Below are 23,134 nucleotides of genomic sequence, written 5' to 3'. Positions count from 1 at the left end.
GGCGAACCAGGCCAATTACAAATAAGGAAACTGAAATAGTAATTAAGAATTTCCCCAAGAACAAAAGTCCAGAGAATTTCCTGAAGAGCCCAAAATACTTGTTAGGCTAATCAAGGCGCCCCCCTCCCCCCCCCCCCCCCCCCCCGCAGGAATGACAGGAAGAAGATCAATACCCAGGTATATTCTGGGAGTTAAGTCTGGATCTGAGAGTAAAGGCTTATCGAGCAAAGAGGGCTGAGCCCAGGTGAGACCCAGATTTGGACCCTTCCCACCCCGTGGTCCCCGCTGGGGGTGAGCACTGAGGCAAACATTACCTGAGCACAGATGGGTAAGGTCCCAACAACCCCCAATAAAGAAAGAAAAAAAAATAACACTTAGGTATTTCAGAGAAGACCAGATAACTGACGAGAGACGTAGAATCCAATTCATTTAACTGATCATAATTTTTTTTTTTCAGTGAAAAGAATGGAATCTGGGGCCCCACACAGCCCGGGTTGACGTCTCACCCGTCCTATCACTGAGCTACACCTCCAGCGCCAACCATTCATGTTGAAACCCGGAGCAGCAGCCTACAAATTCTGCGGCGTCCATATTCAATCACACGATATAAATCAAGAGTGGGGTCATGGGAAGCCCTTGGGCTTGCTGGTGGGGACCCGGCGAGGGTACCGTTCCTATGGAAAGGAGCCCGACAGCTCCTGAGACCAAAAACAGAATCACCACCTGACCCAGCGGTACTACTTCTATGTAGATACCCAAGGAGAAATGAAAGCAGGGACACAAACAGCTCACTGGACACCCCCATTTGCTGGATGTGACACAGAAAACAGCCGAAAGGCCCACACGATGGGTCTGCCAAGTGTGGTCCTGATGACGTAGAGCCTCAGAGGTGGAAGTCTGACACTTACGACAGCACAGATGAACATCCTTGAGGACGTTCTATTAGGTGAAAGATATCAGCCAGAATAGGGCTGGAGCGCCTGCCCTGTGGGGAGGGAGGCCTGGGTTTGATCCCCAGCACCACACGGCCCCTAAGCACTGGGCTGAGAGTAGCTCTGAAGCACTATGCTAGTTAAGGCACCAAACCTAAAACAAAACAAAACAAAAAAAAGGGACACAGGGTAGGGTGTTTGCCTTGCACACAGCTGACGAGGGTTCGATTCCCAGCATCCCATATGGTCCCCCGAGCACTGCCACGAATAATCCCTGAGTACAGAGCCAGGAGTAACCCCTGAGCATCACCAGGTGTGACCCCCCCCAAAAAAAAGGGGACAAATACAGGTGATCCCATGTACACATAGTTCCTAGAGTACTAAAATTCCTAGAGTACTTAAATTCAGCTGCAGATGCTGGGGTATGGGGCCACGGGGAGTTGTTTAATGGACGCAAAAGTATCATTTCTACAAGATGAAAGAAATTTTACAGATGAACAGTAGTGATGGATTAATGCCACTGAACTGATGCTGGGGTAACTCTGACTACTCCAGCATCTCAGGCACCCCCAGGCCTGCTCCCAGTTCCCGGGTACCAGGAATCCAGTGGAACCTGCATCGGCAGTGTGCCAGACCTGTGCCCTCACCAGGGAACTGTGTGCCACTGGATTGGTGCCCGGCCCCTGAACACTCAAGCAACAGCTAAGGGCCAGAGACAGTACAGTGGGGAGTGCACGACGCGGATGAAGGAGAGAGGACTGGGATCAAGTAGTGGGGTCTGGAGGGAGTGCTAGGGCCAGGACCTAGAGTCCCACGCCAACACACACAGAGGTGATGGCGGCAGAGTCCTGGAGTCAGGCCCGACAGCTGTGCCATCCAGAGAAGGGAAGGGTCAGGAAGCACGTGCTTCCCACTGAGTGAAATCCAGTGAGTGCAGAGAGCGTGAGAACAGGGGCCAGGGAGACGGCACCTGCAACGGCCTTGAGTGCAGCTGACCAGGGTTCAATCCAGTGATGCCCCATGCCCTGCCAAGAGTGACCCTTGGGTGCACAGCCAGAAGTGAGCCCAGAGCACTGCCGGGCATAGCCCCCCAAACAGACCAACAACCCCCCAAAAACCTAAAAAAAAATAAAGCAAAACCAACTTGAAATATACAAAACAGGGGCTGGGGCACCAGTCCAGTGATACACAGTTCCCTGGTGGGGGCACACTGCTGATGCAGGTTCCACTGGATTCCTGGTACCCAGAAACTGGGAGCAGCCCTGGGGGTGCCTGAGATGCTGGCGTGGTCTGAGCTACCCCAGCATCAGAGCCCCAAACCATTCTTGGGCCCTTACCCCCTCTCTCCAACCGGCTGTGGATCACCCCGAACTCCTGAGCACTGCCTGGAAGGTCCAAACAGGCAGAACACAGCGGGGCTGGGAGAGTAGGTCATGGCTGCTGCCTTGCATGAAGCCATTTGGTCCCCAGGACCGCACAGGGTCCCCTGGGCCCCCCTGAGCACAGAGCCAGGAGTAAACCTGGTCCCAAGGAGAGTGAGGTGGGCAAACAAGGACCGACACAGAGAGAAACTCAAAACTCTCACATTCTGCCTCGCGGCTCAGTGATTCCAGCAAATCTCCTGGGCCCATGTTCTAGCATATGTGTTCCTGGGCCCGTGTTCCGGCACACATGTTCCTGGGCCTGTGTATCTCCGTGCGTGTCCCTGGGCGTGTGTCCTTGGATGCGGTTCTTCCTGAGCCCGTCTCCCTGGACACACCTTCCCGCCTACCTGTTTCCGCCACCCTGTCCCCTGCTGTCCCCTGCTGCGATCTCTAGCTGCTCACAGCCCTTCACCTTCTGCGACCCCACTTCCCACTCTCCATGGCTAGCAGCTAGCGGCCATCCAGAAGCTGAGACACCCGCCCCCAAAGTCACGCACGGCAGGTCCAGGCCGGGCGGTGGCGGGCGGCCTGTGTCAGCTGAGGGGTTGGGTTTCACACAGGGCCGTAATTATAGCTCAGGGGTGGAGGAAGGGAAGACGCTTCCCTTCCAGGGTCCGGCCGGGATGGGCATGTGGGGAAAACAAGCCTGATCCACTCGCAGCTGGTGGGAGTCATCCCGCTGGCAACTGTGAACTCCTGGCCCCCAGCCAGGGCCAGGCCTGGCCAACCTATGTGCAGACCAGAGTGACCCAGACCAAAGTTCAGCTGCCAAGTCTCACCCCAGAACAGGGGAAGGGGCGTCCAGGGGAGGGGGACATCTGGAGAGGGGGCATCCGGGGAGGGGGCGTCCAGTCTCGTGCCCCCCCATCCCAGCCTCCGAGCGATGTTCCTACAGTGGCTTCTGAGCAGACAAGGCTGAGGATGCCGGGAACATCAGTCCCGGACCCTGTGATTCTGCAGGTGCTCACCTGCTGCCCAGTGGGCCGCGAAGGGCCTGGAGGCCAAGTATATCAAACCACCTGGTCTGGGCAGGGGGAAGGAGAGGGAATCCCCGGGAGGCAGGGGAGAGCAGGGTGGCTTGGAAGGGCAGGGCCTGGAGGGGCAAGGGCGGCCCTGTGGGACCCACTCCCTCCCTCTACCTCTGGTGCTCAATCAGCATCAAAACCCAGGAACTCACCGCACCCCACCACTGAGCCGCCTTCCAGGCCCCTGTGCGCTGCCCTCTAGGGAATGAAATTGCCCACAATCAGACAGCGCTGGCTGGCCTGGCCTTGCTTTAGGGAAAACCCTGGGGGGGAAGAAAAGTGGAGGGGGGAAAGGGCTGAGCCACAATCGGATGGGGGATGGGAAAAGCGGGTCACAACACGGAGTGCTGAGCAAGAGACACGGTCTGGCATTGTGCCGTGTCCCAGTGGCTCACCATGCTCTCCAGGACCATGTGGATCCAAGCCGGCCTCGACCCCGCCAGGCACAAGGCCTGGCTCCAGCCCCGAGCCTGGCTCCTGGCACCAACACACGTTTCCGAGAGCAAAAAGAAGGAGAAGTGGCTGCAGAGTCCCAGTGAGCTGTGTGAGACAGACCAAAGCCCACGGCAGAGACAGTCTGGAAGGGCTACGGGGGACTTCCTGTCTCCTCTCCGTGCTTCTCTGCATTTCCTGTCTACAGTAAGCATGAGCCCAGCGATTGGAGTCGTTTCTAAAAACGACAAAAACGCACAGGTGCAGACAAGAGGAGGTGAAGGCGCTTGACTTGCATGTGGCGAGCCTGGTTTTGTTCAGGAGTGACCCCAAGCACAGGGGCAGGGGGAGTCCCTGAGCACCGCCAGGTTGGGTCCCTAATCAAAACAGCAACAATAATAATAGTTTCTATCAAACACAAGTTTCCGAGGTCTCTGTGTAACTGTGTGTGCGAGTATGTGTGACTGTGTGTGCGAGTGTGTGACTGTGTGTCTCTGCGTGACTGTGTATACGCGAGTGTGTATGTGTGTGACTGTGTATGTGTGTCTGTGTGACTGTGTGTATGTGAGAGAGAGAGAGAGTGTGTGTGTGTGTGTGTGTGTGTGTGTGTGTGTGTGTGTGTTCCTGGGAGTCGGGAGACAAGTTCCTAGGGTCTCGGGAGACAAGTGCTCGATCACAGAGCCACAACCTCAGGCGTCCAAAGGTGCCTTTTACTGTTTCAAAACTTTTTGTTCTGTTTTGTTTGGAGCCACACCAATGGTGCTCAGAGCTTACTCCAGCTCTGTGCTCGGGGGTCACTCCTGACGGGCTCAGGGTACTGTATGGGGTGCCGGGGATCAAACTGGGTCGGCCGCCTGCTAGGCAAGCGCCTGAGCCCCTGTACGATCGCTTTGCTGCTCCCCTCCCCCCTACCGAAACACTCCAGGCCTCACCCAGCGGTGCTCGAGGCTTACTCCTTCTAACTGCGCTGAGGGATCACTCCCAGCCGGGCTCGGGGAAGCCTAGGGGGCGCCAGGATCAAACCTGGGTCGGCTGCACGCGAGGCAGGCGCCTCAACCCCGCACTCTCTCCCGGGCCCCTGACAGCCTTTATTTCTAGCCAGCTCAGCACCGGGTCTGAGTTAGTCCCCCTCCCAAAACTCAGCGGCTGTGTCAGTATCCAGAGAACACATACCCCCCACCCATCTCTCTCCCTCTCACCCCCTCCCCAGAGGACCCCGCCAAATGCCAGGGTCTCAGAAAGGAGCAAAACCAAAGCCAGGGTGGGGACGTGGGCGGCCTCGAGAGGGGAGAGGAGTCCCATCTCGCTTCTCTGCCTCGGCAGGGCCTCGCAGGGCACCCCGCGGCACCCCCTAACTTGAGGCAACACCCTAGTCCACCAGTGGCCGGATCTAACGGGGAAGGCTGGGGGCCCTGAAGTTCTCTGGGCCCATCGCCTGGTGCTGGGGCCTGGGCAGGACACGCTCTTATTCCACCCGTTCCCCCCACTCCCCCCACCCCCGGCTAAGGAAAAGGAGGCCCATGAGGAATGAAGCCAGGACGCTGCACGTCCCCTGCAGTCTGACTCTCAACCACGCACCTCTCCCGACGTACTCCCAAAACACTGTCAGGGGCCCTTGCGTGCGTGTCACACACAGTTTCTTGTCCTGCCCCAGGGCACGCTTGGTCCCTTTGGAGATCGCGGCTGCCTCCTCCTAGCTCCCCTCGGCTGGCTTAGGAGGGGCGAGCAGGGCACTCGGGAGGTGTGTCCCGGGGGAGGTCGAGCCAAGGGCACGGCAGTTTCTGACCCCCAAGGCCATCCCTGGACCCAGTCCCTGCCTTCAGCCAGTAGACCGGGACAGGAAGAGGAAAATCTCCAAAAACGAATCAGGGAACCAGCACACCTGGAAGGGATGGAAGGTAGAAGGTAACCAATCGCGAACAAAATACCAACACAGAAGGCTTAGCCCGTCACAAAATCTTAGTAATAATCTCTTAGACCAAGACGTAATGGGTTCAAGGTAAGATACAGCAATCTTCACTGTCTTCTGTGGAAACATTTTTTATTGCAATTTTTTGGCTTTGTTTTGCTGTCTGGGTCACACCCGGCGATGCGCAGGGGTTACTCCTGGCCATGCTCGGGGGACCATATGGGGTGCTGGGAACAGAACCCAGGCCGGCCACGTGCAAGGCAAATGCCCTACCTGCTGTGCTATCGCTCCAGCCCCATGGAAACATTTTTTGATCATCCTGTTAGCAGATTATTGGTAACAAGCAAAGCAACAGTAAATAAATTACTGAAGGTGATTCTCAGCAGATTTTCATAACAAACAATACAAAATATATTATTTTGGTTCTGCTTTCAAGGAGGGGTTGGGGTTTGGGATGGAAACATCCAACGTACGGTTGTGAGAAGGTGTAAGGGTGGTGGGATTGGTGTTTGAATACTAAATGTAATCCAATATTCTGAACCACTTCATAAAATTAAGAAAAAAAATTTTAATCATCGAGGGCCTGCTATGGGGGCAGACTTAGGGGGTGGCTGAAAAAATTGGAGAGAATGGCAGAGGGCCGGCACGATGGTGACGGGATGGGTGTTTGGAATCCTGGATGCCTGTAACAGACCATCAGGAGCAACTTTGTAAACCACAGTGTACACAAAAAGTGTAGCGGAAAAGAAAATAAAAAGAAAAAAAAAGAAAGAAAAAGAAAAATCACTCCGGGCTGGTGAGTTTTGAGGGAGGAAGGATGCTAAGACCTCTGCTGCTCAGGGCCATGCCTGGCAGTGCTCGAGGCCTCCTGCAGCTCATCCAGGCGGTGCCAGAGATGGAACCGGGGTTCCCACACAACAAGCGCGTGCCGACCCTTTGGGCCCCGGTCCCCCAGAGTCCCGAAGTCCTGCCGGCCACCCCCGCTTGGGCAGGGTCAGGTCCCAGAGCCCCCGGGCCCCTGCAGTGCTGCAGATACCTGGGCCCACCCCGGCTGGGCTGGCGGCTCTCTGGCCCTCAAACCCTCTCCCGTAACTCCTGGGGAAGCTGACACCTGCCATAGGCCACATGCCACATAAGGTGTGAGGAAGAAGCCACTTCCTTCCTCCTTGCCACGGTGCTCTCTGGGGCTCCCTCCCCTTCCTCTCCACCCTCCCTCCGCCACACGGATTCATCCCTTGGAGCAAAGCCAGGGTCATTTTCCAAGGTCCTCCCGTCCCCCAGGCTGGGCCCACTGGCCACAGATGCATTCACCTGCTGGCCTGGAGGAAGCGAGCGCCGAAAGGCACGGCCACTGGCAATGCCCCCCTGAATGTCATGGCCCCTCGCAATGCCCCCTTGAACATCACCACTCGCGATGCCCCCCTGAACGTAACCATGCAGGGGCCCTGCAGCCTGAGCGTGGCTTCTGCGCAGGGGCCAGGGTGAGCTGACGTGGCGTGCTCCAGCAGGGAGTGTTCTCGGAAGCCGCCGCCGCCGCCCCCTGGCCTGGCCAGTCCGGCAGGTACATTCAGAGCTGGGAGAAGCCGGGCAGGCCCCCGCGGGCTTGCATCAGCACGGCTCCAACCCAGCCTCGTCACCAACGAGCTGTGCGGCTGCGGGCAACTTCCCTGACAAGTCTGAGCCACACCGTCGTATTGGGAGAAGGGAGGGGATGATGCTTCCTCCTGCTCAGAGCGGGTGGACTGGACCAGGGAGTTGCCTGGGAGGTCACAAGTCGGGGCTAAGGAGCCTGAGTCCACGCAGAGGGGCTGCCTGCCTGCCTGCCTGCCTGCCTGCCTGCCTTCCCTCTTTCTTTCCCTCCCTCCTTCCTTCTCTCTTTCCCTCCCTCCCTCCCTTCCTTCTTTCCGCTGGGGATGAGAGGTTGGATCACACCTGGCAATGTTCAGGGGTTACTCCTGCCTTTACAGTCAGAAATTACTCCTGGCCGGTGCCAGGGATCGAACCCAGGTGGGCGGTGTGCAAGGCAAATGCTCTCCCCGCTATACTGCTGCTCCGGCCCCATCTCAGGGATCCGTTCTGGTGGGCTCGGGGCCCATACAGAGTGCCTGGGATCAGACCCAGGTCGTTTTGTCACTAGCTCCCAGAATGGCTGCTTTCTGCTGGAGACAGAAAGGAACTGGGCCAGGGGAGGCCAGCTCTGAGAGCACCTGACACCTGAGTCCAGCAGCCAGCAAGAGAGAAGGCCAGCGCCAGGGTCGCTCTGTGGGAAGGGGCCATCAGCCACCAGGCTCACACTTGCCCCCACGGGGCCTGCCTCGGTTCCCACAGAGTTCCAGCAGGGGGCCCGTTTCTGGGGTTCGGGTCTCAGAGGCTGTGTGGGAGATGTGCCCATGAGGATACTGCTCCTAGGACGCTGACGTGGGGAGCGGACCCGGTCCCTGTCCGGGGGCAGGAGGGAGCAGAGAGGACAGGGGACACGGTGCTCGGGAGTGTGAGACCAGGCCAGGGAAAGGCTTCAGTTCACCTGCCACACCGACCCACGGTGGAGTCACGAGAGCAAATCCCAAACACAGGGCCCCCGTCTGCGGGGCCTGGGGGACGGCTCCAGGGCTGCAGGGGCGTGTCCTGAGAGCAAGGGGCCCGGAGTGAGGCCCCCAGTGCCACCCACATGTGCTGAGCGCACTTCCCGACAGCCGCATCCGGGATCCTGGAGTGTGTGACTCCAACTCAGATGTGCAAGTGCTCTGGCCAGCAGCGGGCACGACCAAGGGACCAAGGAAGGCCAGCAGAGGGACCAAGGAAGGGGGAGAATGAGGCAACCCTGGACTTGCTGGAGACAGAGGAGGGCCCCTGCGGGGTGTAGACATGCCGGCAGGAGCGGGGAACGGGCTGGGAGCCGAGGTGAACGCGCTCTGGGACACGAGAGGAAAACTGTAATCCAGGTTGGAAACGTGACGGCCGGCTAGCAGGCCCCAGAGAAGAGTCACAAGAGCCAGAGGCTGAGAGCAAACATACATCAAACACGCGGGGCTAAATGGGGCTGGAGAGAGACCCGCGGGCGGGGCACTGGCCTTGCACCACGCTGCCCCGGTTTGATCCCCGGCCCCGCACATGGTCCCCCCCAGCACTGCCAGGAGTCACCTGAGCATCTGTGGACATGGCGCCAACTCCCACCCCACCCCCACTGCCAAACAGAACCAGATGATTCCAATTTTGGTTGAATGCCGTGTTCTGCCCCCTGGGAACTGGCTTGTCTAGGGATTTGACTTGGGGAAACGGTAAATTAACCATTAGACGATTGATATGCAATTACACTGTAATTATGACAATGTTCCTTTCTATGTGTTTATTACCGGAGACTTTTTTATTTTCTTTTAATGACAATGTACCTGATGCTGTGATTTTTCAGGGCATTCGGAGCAGACCCCCGGGGCTACCGAATCAGGGACAGAGGGCTGGAGAGACAGTCCCGCGGGCGAGGCACTTGCCTTGCATGCAGCCCACCTGGGTGCGATCTCCGGCACCCCATGTGGCTCCCTGAGCCCCACCAGGAGTGACCCCTGAGCCCTGAGTAGAGCCAGGAGTCAGCACCTTACTGGGTATGACCCCAAACTGAAATAAAATAAATCGACCCCCCCCACCCCGCCAACAAGCGGGGGCAGAGGATGACTGGGCCTGCCTGAGACCATTTACTTGGCCCCGTAAGACGATGGGGCTGACGGTCCACACCTGACACACGGGGTCTGCGCAGCTGCCAGGGCCCTTGGCCTGCCCTAGCGGGGGTCACTGGCCAGGGAGACGGCGCCTGTCCAGGAGTTTCCCAACGCATTCTCAGAAACCCCCAGCAATGAACGGGGGGAATGAAGGAGGTGGCAAGGGCCGGTGGCACATGCTGGGGGTGCCACGCTCGGGAGGCTGCTGGCAGGAAGGGCGAGGGCAGATTCACTCCCAAGGTTATAGGCTGGGATGGGGATCCCCGGCGGGAGAGAGTTGGGGCTCGGGGGGGGGGGGTGGCCCTGGGCTTGCGGGGGTTGGAACTGCAGCACCCACTCAGGGCTTCCTGCTCTTCCAGCTCCTCGCTGCCACCGTTGGAGGCTGGGCAGTGCATGAGAAGGCGGGCGGCAAGGCCCACGCTGAGCAGACCCGGCCGGGACAGGAGGCCCTCAGCGGGCTTGAGAAAGGTGCTTATGGATCTGAGCACCCCACGGAGCACCCCAGAACTGCCTGGTCGGAGCAGCCTGCGCCCTTCCCGGGCACACGGGTCCGTACCCCGGCTCACACTCACAAGATTCTGTTCGCAAGGAAGAAAGAGGTCGCTTCCTCTCGGTGCCCTGGCTTGCTCATCCTGTCATCTTTGAAACCATGCTGTTACTACCACGCACGCGCACGCGCATGGGGTAGCAGACCCGGGATCCCACCCATTAAGAGCATGACCGTACGCCTGTATGGTCTCCCCCTCCATGAGCCCCGTCTCGAGCCTGCAGTTGACCACGTGCTGACTTTCCACAGATGCACGGGAGCAAACCCGCCGGAGCCAAGCAGCGAGGAAGGCAGGTGGACAGACGGGGATGAGCCGGGGCCACGGGTAGGAAGTGCGTCTACACTGGACACCCAGAACCCTAGTCTCTTTCCCGCCCCTCCCTCCCTCTGTGCCCTCCCGCTAGCTGGGCCTTTGCCGAGCCTGTTCTCTGCCCGCCCGTGAGGTTCCCTGCCCAGGAGATCTGCTGCCAGCTCCCCTCCAGGGCCTGTTCCTTCCTTCTCAGTGGGGCCTTCTTCAGACCCCCACACTCGCCACCCTGAGCAAGGCATGGGGACCGCCTCGCTCCCTCCCCACCTACCCCCATCAGCACCAGCGGATGGAGAAATGCCGAGATGTCTCATCGGCTCTGCTCACGCCTTGTCCTCGGGGCTCCAGCACCCAATAAAACGCAGCTGAACCAACAGGGGAAAGAGGACTGGCGGGAAGGCAGCTGGGACCAGACTGAGACTAACGCTGCCTCCTCCAGGCAGCGAGAAGCCCATGACAGCCGCCCATCCCGCTGAAGGTGGGGGACAAGTTCCCCCAAACCGCTGGCCAGACACTCTCGGACACATGCTCTCACTGGCCCCTGGGAAAACCCCCCGAGAGGCTCCCCAGGGACCATTCTGTCACATGCGGCAGTCTAGAAAAGACAAAGTCCCCAGCAGCCACAAAAGGGGAGCAAAGGCCTAGGCCGTCTTCGAATGGGGGGAGCAGTTGAGCCAGAGAACAGTGGCCCGCTGCCATCCCCAACTCAGAGGCTTCAAACACTTATTACCGGGGCTGGGGAGACTGTACAGTGGTTGGTTAAGGCGCTTGCCCTGCACGCCGTCAGCCTGTCAGCCTGGGTTCGATCCCTATCACTGCATACTGTCCCCCCCAGTGAAGCCCCTGAGCACAGAGCCGAAAGCCCTGAACTCTGCAGCCCCCAACCCAATCTCCCTCCTCCCCCGACACACACACACACACACACACACACACACACACACACGGGCCAGAGGAATAACAGAGGGTAGGCTGTTTACCTTGTCCGCAGCCAGGCTGGGTTCTATACCCGGCATCCCATACAGTCCCCTGAGAACGCCAGAAGTAATTCCGGAGCACAGAGCCAGGAATAACCCCTAAGCACCGCAGGGTGTGCCACACCCCCCTCCCCAACAATAACAACAACAACAACAACAATTTATCAAACTCTGCCAGTTCTGCAAAGTCCAGACGGAGCGGTGCGGGCCCGGTGAGGAGCTGGCAGGGCGGCGCTTGCTGCCCGCGCTCCCGCTTCCCGAGTTCCATTCCTCGCATTCCTTGGCCTCCCGCCCCACCTTCAGAGCCAGCGGCGGAGCATCCTGCAACCGACCGCCGCGTGCTGGCCTCCTCTCCTGGGCCAGGGCCGGCTGTGCCTCCCTCGTAAAAGGACACTCGTGACTGCGCTCCGGGGCCCTTCCGATCACCCGTCTTAAGATCCTTAACTTGGTTGACAGCTGCGCCATCCACGGTGCCGTATAAGGGAGTGTCCACAGGTCCCAGGGCCCACGGCCACTACCCCGCAGGGGTCCCTCCCCAGCCTATCTCGGGGATGCCTCCAAGCCATTGAGCGCTAGTGAGTGTCTGGGAGAAGCAGGTCTGGTGGGGGGGGGGAGGGAGGTGTGAGACTGTTCTGGGCCAGGGGGGTTTTGTCTTTGGCTGGAATCTGCTTGCGATCAACCGAGGGGTGGAGAGCTGGAGGGGAAAGTGAGTCTTCTGGCCCTGGAGGAACTGCTTTAGCAGAGGCGGCGTCCCTCCTCTTCTCCAACTGCAAGTCACCACACACATCCACTCAGGGTTTTGCTGACTACGCAGGAGGCCCAGGCTCGATCCCTGCCACCGGAAGGACCCCTGAGCACAGCCAAGTGGGGCCCTAAAACACACCCCCCCTTTCCCCAGGAAAGGGCCAAAGATGGTTCAACAAATTATGCACATGCGCACGAGGGAAGCCAGGGTTCGATTCCTGACAGTGCTTGGGCCCCACAAGCTCACAGCCAGCACTAGGTTCCCACGCACCTCTGGGCGTGGCCCTCAAACCAGAAAAGACACAATTGGTATGGAGCTATTTCCGTGGTGTTAGCATGGCAGGGTGTCTCTGCTGGAGCAGTTGGTGCTCCGAGAACAGTGCTCCTCCACGAAGGCCTCCAGGGCCTAGGGGATTTACCGCGACCTCTCCCAGGCAGGAACTACCCGAGTAGCTTACTGGTTTCAGAGGTGTTGCTGGTCATCCTGGCCACAGCAGCACCAGAGGGCTAACGGCCGGAGGACCTGCCCCACGTGGGGTCACACGCAAATCCTGGTTTCTGTGTTGGCGGGAGGGGGCATGCACACACTGGGCGTGCACGCATCCTCTTGGCATCTGTCCATTGGGAAGAGGCCAGGAGCGACACTCGGCATCCTCATACCAGACAGTCCCTGCCCAGCGTTATCGCCCAGCCCCGGAGGACTGGAGTTTTGGGGCTCAGAGGGCCTGTGTGTAGAAGTGGGGGCAAAGAAGGCAGAAGGAGTCAGGAACAGGTTTACTTAGGAATGAAGAGAAAATGAGTAAAAACACACCCTGCTCGGGAGGATGGAGCAAGGCAAAGGACCATGCACCTCACACACCACACACACACACACACATATACACACACACACACACACACCCTCCCTTGCTTATTGAGGAAAGAGGAGGGCAAAGAGGAGCGTTCGGGATCTGTGATCGTTCTGGGTCCTCGCACACTTGATAGCCCTGGTGTGAGGAGGGGCTGGCGACCAGCAATGCGTGCGGCGTGGCCTGTAGTGTGGCTTCTATGGCGTAGCCTGCACGGTGTGGTTTACGTGGCGTGGCCTATAGGATGTGGCCTGCGTGGTGTCACCTACATAGCATGGCCTGTGTGGCGTGACCGGGTCAGCACGGCCTACATGGATGGCCCATAGGATGTGGCTTGTCTGGCACATCCTGCACAGTGTGATCACGTGATGTGGCCTATAGACGTGGCCTGGACAGCATGGCCTAGGTGGTGTGGCCTGCATGGCGTGACCGACACGGTGTGGCCTAGATGGCGTGGCCTGCATGGGGTAGCCTAGATGGTGTGGTCTGTATGGTGTTGCCTAGACGGTGTGGCCTGGATGATGTGCTCTGCATGGTGAGGTCTGCATGGTGTGGCCTAGATGGCGTGGTCTGCATGGCATGGCCTAGATGGTGTGACCTACATGGCGTGGCCTGGATGACGTGGCCCGCACGGTGTGACCTAAATGGTGTTGCCTTCAAGGCATGGCCAGCTTGGTGAGTGGCGCCTGGGAGTGCGGAGCTGGCCTGTGTCCCTCCCGTCAGAGCAGCTGCCAGGAGGCCCCTGGGGCCACTCTCCCGTGGGGGCAGTGCCAGCAGCTGGCGGGAAGACCAGGGGCCCGGCAGAGGACAGGAGAGCCGGGAAAAGCCCTTCTCGACGGCGCCTGGGTTGCTAATAATGAGGCGGAGAGAGGCATGAGGCAGCTTCCCCGACACCCGGGAGCCTCCGCGGTCCCCCGGGACCCTCCCCCGAGAACGTGAAGAGCTGTGTCACTGCTGGGCGGTGCGCATTTGGTAATGGTGTCAGGAGAGCTGTGGAGATGACAACACGGCAGGACAGGTCTGAGGCTCTGAAGACTGGGCTCAAAGGCAAAGGGGGCTGTGGGTGCTGCAATTCACCACACAGATGCCCAGAGCTGTGAGCCTGACGATTCCCCACCCTCGCGGAGGTGAAGGCTGGGTCCTTGTGCCGTGGGCTGCAAGCCAGGAAGAAATCGGTTCGGAAAAACATTTCTGGGGGGCAGGGATGCGGCCCGTGTGTGTGTGTGTGTGTGTGTGTGTGTGTGTGTGTGTGTGTGCGGTCCTGAATTCAATCTGCAAAAAAGGGGGGGAGGGGAAGAATAAAGAAAGAAAAAGGAATCTGATAATATGTGACCGATGATAAAAATTAAGCCTTCACAAGAAAAATGAAATCATTAAAAAGTTGTGTGGATCTGACATCTTTCTGTATTTGAAGTCTTTCCTTTTTCTTCTCTCTCTTTTTCCCTTTTTTCTTTTTTTGTGGGGGTGGGGGCACACCCGGTGATGCTCAGGGGCTACTCCTAGATCTGCACTCAGGAATTACTCTTGGTGGAGCTCGAGGGGACCACATGGGACGCTGGGAATTGAAACGGGATTGGCCGCGTGCAAGGCAAAAGCCTTACCCGCTGTGCTATGGTTCTGGCGCCTACATGTGAAGTCTTTCCTGGTGTATCAGTGGAGAGATTAATGACTGTGACTTACTGACCGTGTAAAATGAAACGCCAATCATTATAAGATTTATATAACTCGGTGCAATCGATACTTTCCAATGACCCAATTTAAGTAAAAGTTTCATTCAAACCACAATACTGACAGATGGATTTTAATGTCACAAAGTATAAAAGGTTTCTTAATACAGTTTCGGACTCCACACTCCAACTAACCCTTGAGAAATGGCTACAAGGGAGAGATAGTACAGGGGGTAAGGCCCTGGCCAAGCTCACAGCTTACCCTGCTTTGATTTCAAGAACCTCCGAGCGCGGCCAGAAGTGATTCCCTGAGCACAGAGACAGAAGTAAGCCCAGGGCCAAAACCCAATAAACAAGTCAATAAAACGGACTTCAAAATAAACCCACTCTCAGGGACGGAGCCAACAGTACGGTGGGTAAGGTGCCTGCCTTGCATGCAGCAGACCCGGATTTGATCCCCCGGCACCCCATGGGGCCCCCGAGCACCGCCAGGAGTGATTCAGGAGTACAGAGCCAGGAGCAACCCCTGAGCATCTCCAGGTGTGGCCCCCAAAACCAAAATAAAACAACTCTCATTTTTTCTTTCTTTCCTTTTCTTTCTTTAGTTTTTGGCTGGCAACCTGCAGTGCTGGGGCTGACTCCCAACGGTACTGGGGAGGGGGGGCCCCACGCTCCTGGCACAAAGCCCTCCAGGGAGCGTCCCCGGCTCCGACACCAGCTCTCCCTCACGGCCCAGTCCCACGGCCAGCTTCTTCAGTGCCGACCAGCACCCACCCGCCTTGCACGCCCGTAACACTCGAAACCCCTTCGTGTGCATTTCCTCTCGCGCCAGAGGTCTGGCGTGTGTGTCCCAGCCCCGGCCCCGGCCCAGCAAGAAGGGAATGCCACAGGGTTTTTCCGAGTTTGGGTTTTTTTTTCTGGTCCTGCTACGGTGGGAACAAAAGCAAGGCTGCACCAGCCTCGGGGCCACCTCCCCAGCAAAGGGTCCGTTTTCTGAGCTGAACAATGAAAAATTCTGATGAATGGCAAAGCCTCACCTTTGCGGGTGGGAAGGAAGGGCCCCCCCCCCCCCCCACACACACACACCTCCTGGCCCACAAGCTGAGACAAGGGGCCAAGGCTCAGGGACCAGCCAGACAAATGGCCCTAGGATGCAAGTAAGAAAGCCATCATGTAGGGGGGAGGGATGGGGCCTCCTCAGCCCTCCGGGGACCACAAAAGCCCCTGGTACCCCCCTTCTTCCTCTGACACACACACACACTGTGCGCGCGGGGAACCCGCTGGGCAACAGGAAAGCCGCCGCGGAGGGTTCAAGGCGGAGAAAGGGAAGCGCAGCCCGTAAACAGCGGCGGGAAGCAGAGGACTTCAGAGATTCCACCCCATATGGCAGGATCCCCAGCTTTCCCTGGCCCCCCGCGGGGACCCCACCCTGGCCTGGCCTCCCGACAGCTGGGACAATGAACCTCCAATCCCCCCGCTGCTGCTCCCGCACGGGGAGTTCCTATAGCCCGCCCCACTGGGCATCCTGAGAACACAGGGAAGGGGTCACAGGGTGTCCAGAGCACCGCCCGGGGCCTGGGGGGGAGACCCCACCGCCCCAAATACTGATGGAGGAAAACGAGTTCTCAGCCTTCATGTCTACGGCGTGCCCGGAGGCTGAGATGCGGACAAAGCTGGTCCCAGCCAGCACCACCGTCCTGCGCCCCCCGTGGACAGGACCCAGAGAACATCCACTTCATGCTGGTGCAAAGGAAGGAAACTGGGTGGGGGGTGGGTGGGGGGTGGGGACGGCCACAGCAGAAGACGCACACAGAGGTGGGGAAGGGGCCCACCCCAATCACGTCACTGATGCAGCACCAACTGACCGAAACATCAATCCTCCCCGCCCCCAGAACGGCCAGGGGTCGCTCCTGAGCTGCTCCAGCCCCCTCCCCAAATACAGAAGATGATGGGGGGGGCCATCTCTGCGGCCCGGCAGCCCTGTGGGCAGGGAAGGAAATCTGGTCACTGGTTATTCAACCAGTTATTCATCCAGCGCCTCTGCACTGGTCACTGCCCCCAACAGGAAGCAAAGCCGGCCCCTGCCCGGGGAGGGGGGGTCGCTTTCAGGGGTGAGCACCCGAAGTGCTCCGTGAAAGTGTCAGCGGCTGGGGGGGGGCAGGATTACCTCTCGGGTGGCCTGTTCTCATCTGTGGGTGCGCAGGAGTCGCCGCGTGAGTGCCCGGTGCATGCCCCCAACGCCGCACCACCCTGCGGGAGAAAAACAGAACCCACAGCGTCAGCCAAGGGCGCCCGGGCAGCCGGTCCCTCCAGCGCCCCGGGACACGCTACCTGGCCCCCCCCTGCACCCCGGCTGACAGGCGGAAGGTGAATGAGGGGGCCCATACCCCGACATGCACCAGTTCCTCCACGGGGCTGCTCTGAGCAAGCAAGTTCATGGACGTGAGACCTGAGGTGTGCCCGCGTCACCAGGCACACCTGACCCCAGGGCCGGGGGTTGCCTCCTCCCAGCTCTCCTGATGCCCCTCAGTGACAAGCGGCTGTGACAGGGGCTCGTCCACCAGGGCCCAGAGCCACAGCGCCACGGCAACTGGACAGCACCTCCCAGGACACATGCGTGAGCCTGATGGGGTCGAGCCCGTGGAGGGAGGACGATGACGCGTGTCCCCAGTACGGAGGTGACGGGCTGGAAGGCAGCTGCTTGGCGTGTGCAGACCCTGGAGAGGGGCCAGAGGCCACACTACTTCCTGGACAGCAGGGGACGCCCGAGAGAAGACACCGGCCCTGCAGCTTCCAAAGTGGCGGGTCCAGCGCCCCACTGCATAAGCTTCATCAGGACCGTCCCAGGAGGGGCCAACGCAGCTGGACTCAAGGCGAGGCAGAAGCCCAGGGCCGGGTCTGATCCCCGGCAGCCCTTACAGTCCCCCAGACACCACCAGGAGTGATCCCTAAGTGCAGGGCCAGGAGCCAGCCCTGAGCACCGCCAAGTGTGACCCCCAAAACAAAAACACATCACCAAAGGAGAGGGACAGTGATGTCTGGGCTAGGGCCCAGGTCTGACTGTGCTCGGACCAGGCCCTTGGGGAAGGGGAGGTTAAGGTTGGAGCCGGTGAGGGAGGAGACCAGGTCAGGGACCGCTCTGTCCACCCCTGGCGTGTGGCCACTCTGCAAACACCCCTGGATGGGGGCCGGAGCGACAGTCCAGCAGGGAAGGCTCTGGCCTGGCAGACAGCAAACCCAGGTTCCATCCCTGGCACCACTTAGGGTCCCTTGAGTTGCACCAGGAGTAAGCCCTGAGCACAGTTGGGTGTGGTCCAAAATGAGAACAGAAGAGAGAGAGAGAGAGAGAGAGAGAGAGAGAGAGAGAGAGAGAGAGAGAGAAATGCGTTTCTAAGGCCAGGGAAATAGTACAGGGGTTGGGGGGACTTGTGCTGCACATGGGTGACCCCAGCCTGATGCCCAGCCCTGTGTGGTTCTCTGAGCAGCTGAGGGAACAACCCCAGAGCACTGAGCTGGGAGCTGCCCCTAAGCACTGCCGGGTGAGAAAATACGGGAGAGAGATGGTACGAGGGTTCGAGTACTTGTCTTACAGGCGGCCAACACCATATATGCCCCCTCTTCCCCCAGCGCCGTCAAAAGTGATCCCTGAGCAATATTAGGGTGTGCACAAACAAGAAACTCCAAATATAAATAAAATCCCTGAATGGGATCCAAAGATAGTACAGGGAGTAATACAGTACGCAGGGCCCATGCCTAGCACGTGAGCAACTTGGGTTCAATCCCCGGCACTTCACAGGGTCCCCTGAGCTCTGCCAGGAGTGCAGAGCCAGGAGTAAGGCCTGAGCACTGCTGGTTGTGGTGCAAAAACAGAAAGAAAAAAAAACAACAAAAAACCCTGAACGAAACCACGGTCACTGCTGGTCATGTCTGCAGGAGCGGTCACACTGCAGGAAGCTCTCGGTCGGGGTGTGGGCTCCTGGTGGCTCTACAGGCCTGAGCTGACCCCTGGGCTCTCCCCCCTCACCCCACGGCAGGGCAGCAAAACTGCTCAAGTCCCTGGGGGCCAGAGACTGGACGCCACTTCCTCCGAGGTATCACCCGAGCTTCATCCACACTTCTCAGGAGCAGGGAATCCCCTTCTGGTCTATTCTGCCCAGAGCCCCCTGACCCACCTACGGGCGCGGCTCAGGGCTGCCGGTGGCCACCCCCCGACTGTCCTCTCCCAGAAAAGGGTCAGCGCTCAGGAGGGTTCCAAAACGCCAAGTCCAGTCGGGCTGGTTCAGCTGGAACTCCACCAAGCTCCCGGGGATTGCCAAGGCCGAGCGCGCTCCTGGAAAGAGACCTAGAAACCTGGGCCTAGACGGGCCACAAGCATCGCGGCCTCTTTCCGGGCACCTGGCTGGGTCCTGCTCTCAGAAGCCTCCGGGACCCGACTCAGGCAACCAACTGAGGGGCTGTGAGTTCTTTCCTTCCTCAAAGCCTCTCCAGGGGACCCACCGGCAAAACAAACAAGTGCAGCTTCGGCCAGAAGTTGAAAACCCAGGACAAACCACAGAGGCGATGGGCTGGGCAGGCCCAGAGAGAAAAGCATCCTGCGGCAGGGGGCCTCATCCCTTAGGGGCGATAACAGGGCCAAGGGATGTCCCTCTGGCTGCAGCCCAGGGCCCAAGCATCCCAGGAAAACGCACAAGCCCGCATCAGAGCCACCAGCCCCGCGTGCCATTGGTCAGAGAGGGTGAGGGCACATCGGCAGCAGGCTGCAGCCACCAATGAAAGGGACAGACGCTGGCCAGCCCCAAGGCTATCGGCTGGCAATCTATTTCAAAACTCAAACAAGGGGGAGAAAGAAATTCTGGAGGCAGTACAGAGGGGAAAAGGTTGAGGACCACAGGCATGCGGCAGTGGGGGGGGGGTGGGGGGGACGGGGAGGTCAGCTGCTGGAGACTTCTCTCCGGTTCTCTGGTTGGGAAGGGGGGAGGGGGAGGAGGAGGGAAGGAGGGCTGGAGCGGGCAGCCCATGGCACGGTCCTGGGATGGAAGGACGGTCCTGGGCTGGAAGGACGGGGCCCAGTTTCCTGGAAGGGGATCCTGCCGGCGGAACGAGGCCTCCAGCTACCCCTGGCGCGCGCCCAAGCCCGCGGCCAACCTCTCTCCAAGGGTTCCTGGAAGTCGGCAGACCCGCGATGGGGAAGTCTGCGGGCGCGGGGGGAGCAGCCGCGCGCTCCTGATGCGCAACCCTGGCCCCTGCAACGGAGGGGGGATCGGGGGAGCGGCCCAGCAACGGACAAACAGACAGACGGACGGACGGACGGACGGAGGGACATTTCCAAACAGCCGGCAGGCGACCCCCGCCCTGCCCCATCGACCGACCCCCAACCTCCGCAGCAGGTGGGAGCGCGCGCCCACCCACGCGCGCGCGTGCGGGGCTGAAAAGTGCGGAGGTCAGGGGGGGACCGGAGGCAAGGGAAGTGGGGGACAGCATGCAGGGGGACGGGCAGCGGACGGACGGACGGACGGACGCACGGGAGGACGAGGACGGCGCGGGGCCGAGCAGAGCACGGGGCATCTGCAGGGAAGACGGGGTGTGTGGAGGGGGGCCAGGACTGCAGGCGTCGGGCGGAAAAAGGCAATCTCGGGGGCACCCCGGGGCGCGGGGCAAAGGGGGTGAGGGCTGGTGTGTGTGCGTGTGTGGGTGGGTGGGGGGGGCCACGGGATAGGAAAAGGAAGCGGGGAGGGAGAGGACCAGGACGGGAGGACGCGGGCAGGGGCCACGGGGAACGCAGGAGGCAGAAGGTCCCCGAGGAGCGGGCGGGCACCCCGAATGTCACGGGGCTCGCGGGGAGTCGAGAGGGTGGGGGAGCGCCGCAGCCACGAGGCCCGGGCGGGGACACACGGGGTTGGTTGGGGGGGGCGTTCCCCCCCGGAGGGGGAACCCGGTCGGGGTCCAGCGGCCACCGGGGCGTGCGGACCCCGGCGGCCCGGCCCCAGCATCTGGAGGCGGCTCGGGCTGGGGGCGCGACCCCCCGGCGCCGCGCGCGCGCGCCCCGCGCCCGCCGGCCGCTCCGGCCCGAGCCCGCCGCGCCTCTCCGCCGCGTCCCCCGACCTGGACTGACCTGTTCCGGCGGGCTCGGGAGCCGCCGCCGCCGTCCCGCAGGCTCCGCAGGCTCCTCCGGCGGCTGCCAAAACTTTTCCCATTAATCCCCCGGCTCGGCGGCGGCGGCGGCGGCGTCACACGCTGCGCGGCCGCCCCGCCCCACCCGCGTGACGTCACCGCGCAGCCCGCGGGGGCGGGGCGTCCTCGGGCCACGCCCCCTTCCGCCCGCGCCGCCACCAATCCCCGCGCCTCCCGGAGCCGCTCCGGAGCCCGCCGCCCCGCCCACCGCACGCTGCCTTGTGTCCGCCTGCAGCGCCCCCTGGTGGGGGAAGCGGGCGCCGCCGCTGGAGGAGGACGGGAGGGAGCGCCCAGGGCCAGTCAAACGAGTCTGGCAAGCTTCGTGGAAGGGTATTTAAAGCTGGAAGGGAACTTAGAGGTCACCTAGTCCAACCTCGTCATCCTTCCAGAGAAGAAGCAGTTTCAGAGGCTGCTGCTGGGGCTGGAGAAGGTAATACAGCGGGTAGGGCGCTTGCCTTGCGCTTGGCCGGCCCAGGTTCGATTCTCAGGATCCCAGCCGGTCCCTTGTACACCGCCTGGAGTAATTCCTGAGTGCAGAGCCAGGAGTAACCCCTGAGCAGCGCCGAGTTTAGCCCAAAAACAAAAAGCAAGCACGCAAAAAAAGAAGCAGTGGTAAGACTACCACCCCAGGAACCTGCCAGTGACTTTAATAAAAGGCCTTTTCGGCTTCAAGAGGCTGATACAACTAGCAGTGTTTGGTCCTGGATTTCTTACATCTGATACGTTGACCCCCACTCCCTTTCTTGGTGGAGGGGCACACCTGGCTGTGGTCAAGGCTTACTCCTGGCTCTGCACTCAGGAATCACTCCTGATGGTGCTCTGGAGACCATATGGAGTGCCAGGGATGCAATCTGGGTCGGCCTTGTGCAAGGCAACACCCTATCTGCTGTACTATCGCTCTAGTCCCACGTTTGCCTTTTAAAAGGAAAGCTTTGGGGCTGGAGTGATAGCACAGCCGGTTGGGCGTTTACCTTGCACGCGGCTGACCCGGTTCGAGTCCCAGCATCCCATATGGTTCCCCCAAGCACCTCCAGGAGTAATTCCTGAGTGATTCAGCCAGGAATAACCCCTGTGCGTCGCTGAGTGTGACCCAAAAAGAACATAAATAAATAAAAATAGAAGGAAATAAAAGGAAAGCATCCTCCCTGAAGCTATGTAAAATTCCATTCTCACTTTCTTGTTGCCAGGGATTAAATCCAGGGCCTCACACATCAAGTCAAGTGCTCTGCCACTGAGTCACAACCCCAGATCACTTCATTTTCATTTAACTTTTTGGGAGGTGGGGGGTAGGGGGGAGAGTACACCTGGCAATGCTCAAGCTTACTCCTGGCTCTGCACTTAGGGATCACTCCTGCGGGGGCTCGGGGGACCATAAGTGGTGCTGAGGATGGAACCCAAGTTAGCTACATGCAAAGCAAATGCCCTATCCAATGGACTATTGCTCTGGCCCCTCACTTAACCTGTTTAAGATCTAGAAGGGCCCTGTTATTCCAGCCTACCCCTTAACTATATAAGAACCAGCGTGGTTGTTGGGGGAGGACTTGAAGAATCCCTGCACTGCAGGACTGAGCAGCACTGCAATCCTCCTGCCAGGAGCTTGGGGCTGACTCCTGGCTCTGAGCTCAGGGATCATTCATGGAGGTGCTCAGGGGACTGTGTGCGATGCCAGGGGTCCACCTGAGCCAGCTGAGTGCAAGGCAAAGCCTCTACCCACAGTTCTATCAATCTGGCCCCTTTCACTTTTTCAGTGAAGCAAGTTAGTCGTTACTGAATGAAACATTTAGAAAGATGTGTGGGAGCTAGAAAAAGGAAATACATGTTCAAGAGAGAAGTTGGGCTTCTCCAGAGTGGAAAAAACTAACAAAGAGACAAGTGGGGCTGGAGCGATAGCACAGCAGGTAGGGTGTTTGCCTTGCACGTGACTGACCCAGGTTCGATTCCCGGCATCCCATATGGTCTCCCAAACACCACCAGGAGTTATTCCTGAATGCAGAGCCAGGAGTAACCCCTGGTTATGATCCCTCCCCAAAAAAAGAGACAAGCAAGCAAGATATAAGTTCAAGGAAGAACACGGGCTGGAAGAGCAAGCTGATTTCCTATTTTACAAAATATTTTTATTTTGTGGGGCTGGCGGCATAGTAGAATGGTTAGGCAACTTGCCTTGCATGTAGCTGACCAGGGTTGATCCCCAGCACTCCATATGGCTCCCCGAGCCAGCCAGGAGTGACCCTTGAGCACAGAGCCAGGAGTCAGCCCTGAGCACTGCCGAGTGTAGCCCAAAAACCAAAAACTAATTTCATTCTAAGCTTTTTAAGGAGCAAGTTAACTCTGTGTGTGTGTGTGTGTGTGTGTGTGTGTGTTATGTATTTTGGTTTGTTTTCTTTTGAGGTCACACCCAGTGATGCTCAGTGGTTGCTCCTGGCTCTGTGCTCAGGAATTAC

At 59.4% G+C, this 23,134-nt stretch overlaps 1 protein-coding gene across 2 annotated transcripts in view; it reads right to left on the bottom strand.

Annotated features, from left to right (window-relative positions):
• The window catches only part of PPARD (peroxisome proliferator activated receptor delta), a 70,453-nt gene extending 49,683 nt beyond the window's left edge, over window positions 1-20,770 (bottom strand). Inside the window, exons 1-2 of one of the 2 annotated variants that reach the window (XM_056132279.1) lie at window positions 20,635-20,758; window positions 16,690-16,772 (exon numbers count right to left, since the gene is read on the bottom strand). The gene's annotated coding sequence lies outside the window, so the exon portion shown is untranslated. Of the gene's footprint in view, window positions 1-16,689; window positions 16,773-20,634 lie in introns of both variants that reach the window. The other variant, XM_056132280.1, reaches the window with a different exon arrangement.
• Window positions 20,771-23,134: the final 2,364 nt, after the last annotated feature.

The sequence above is a fragment of the Sorex fumeus genome, unplaced genomic scaffold (assembly GCF_029834395.1).
Source record: "Sorex fumeus unplaced genomic scaffold, SorFum_2.1 ptg000094l, whole genome shotgun sequence".
Taxonomy (NCBI): domain Eukaryota; kingdom Metazoa; phylum Chordata; class Mammalia; order Eulipotyphla; family Soricidae; genus Sorex; species Sorex fumeus.
The sequence above is the reverse complement of the archived record's forward strand: the minus strand, read 5'-3'. Positions and strand labels throughout refer to the sequence as shown.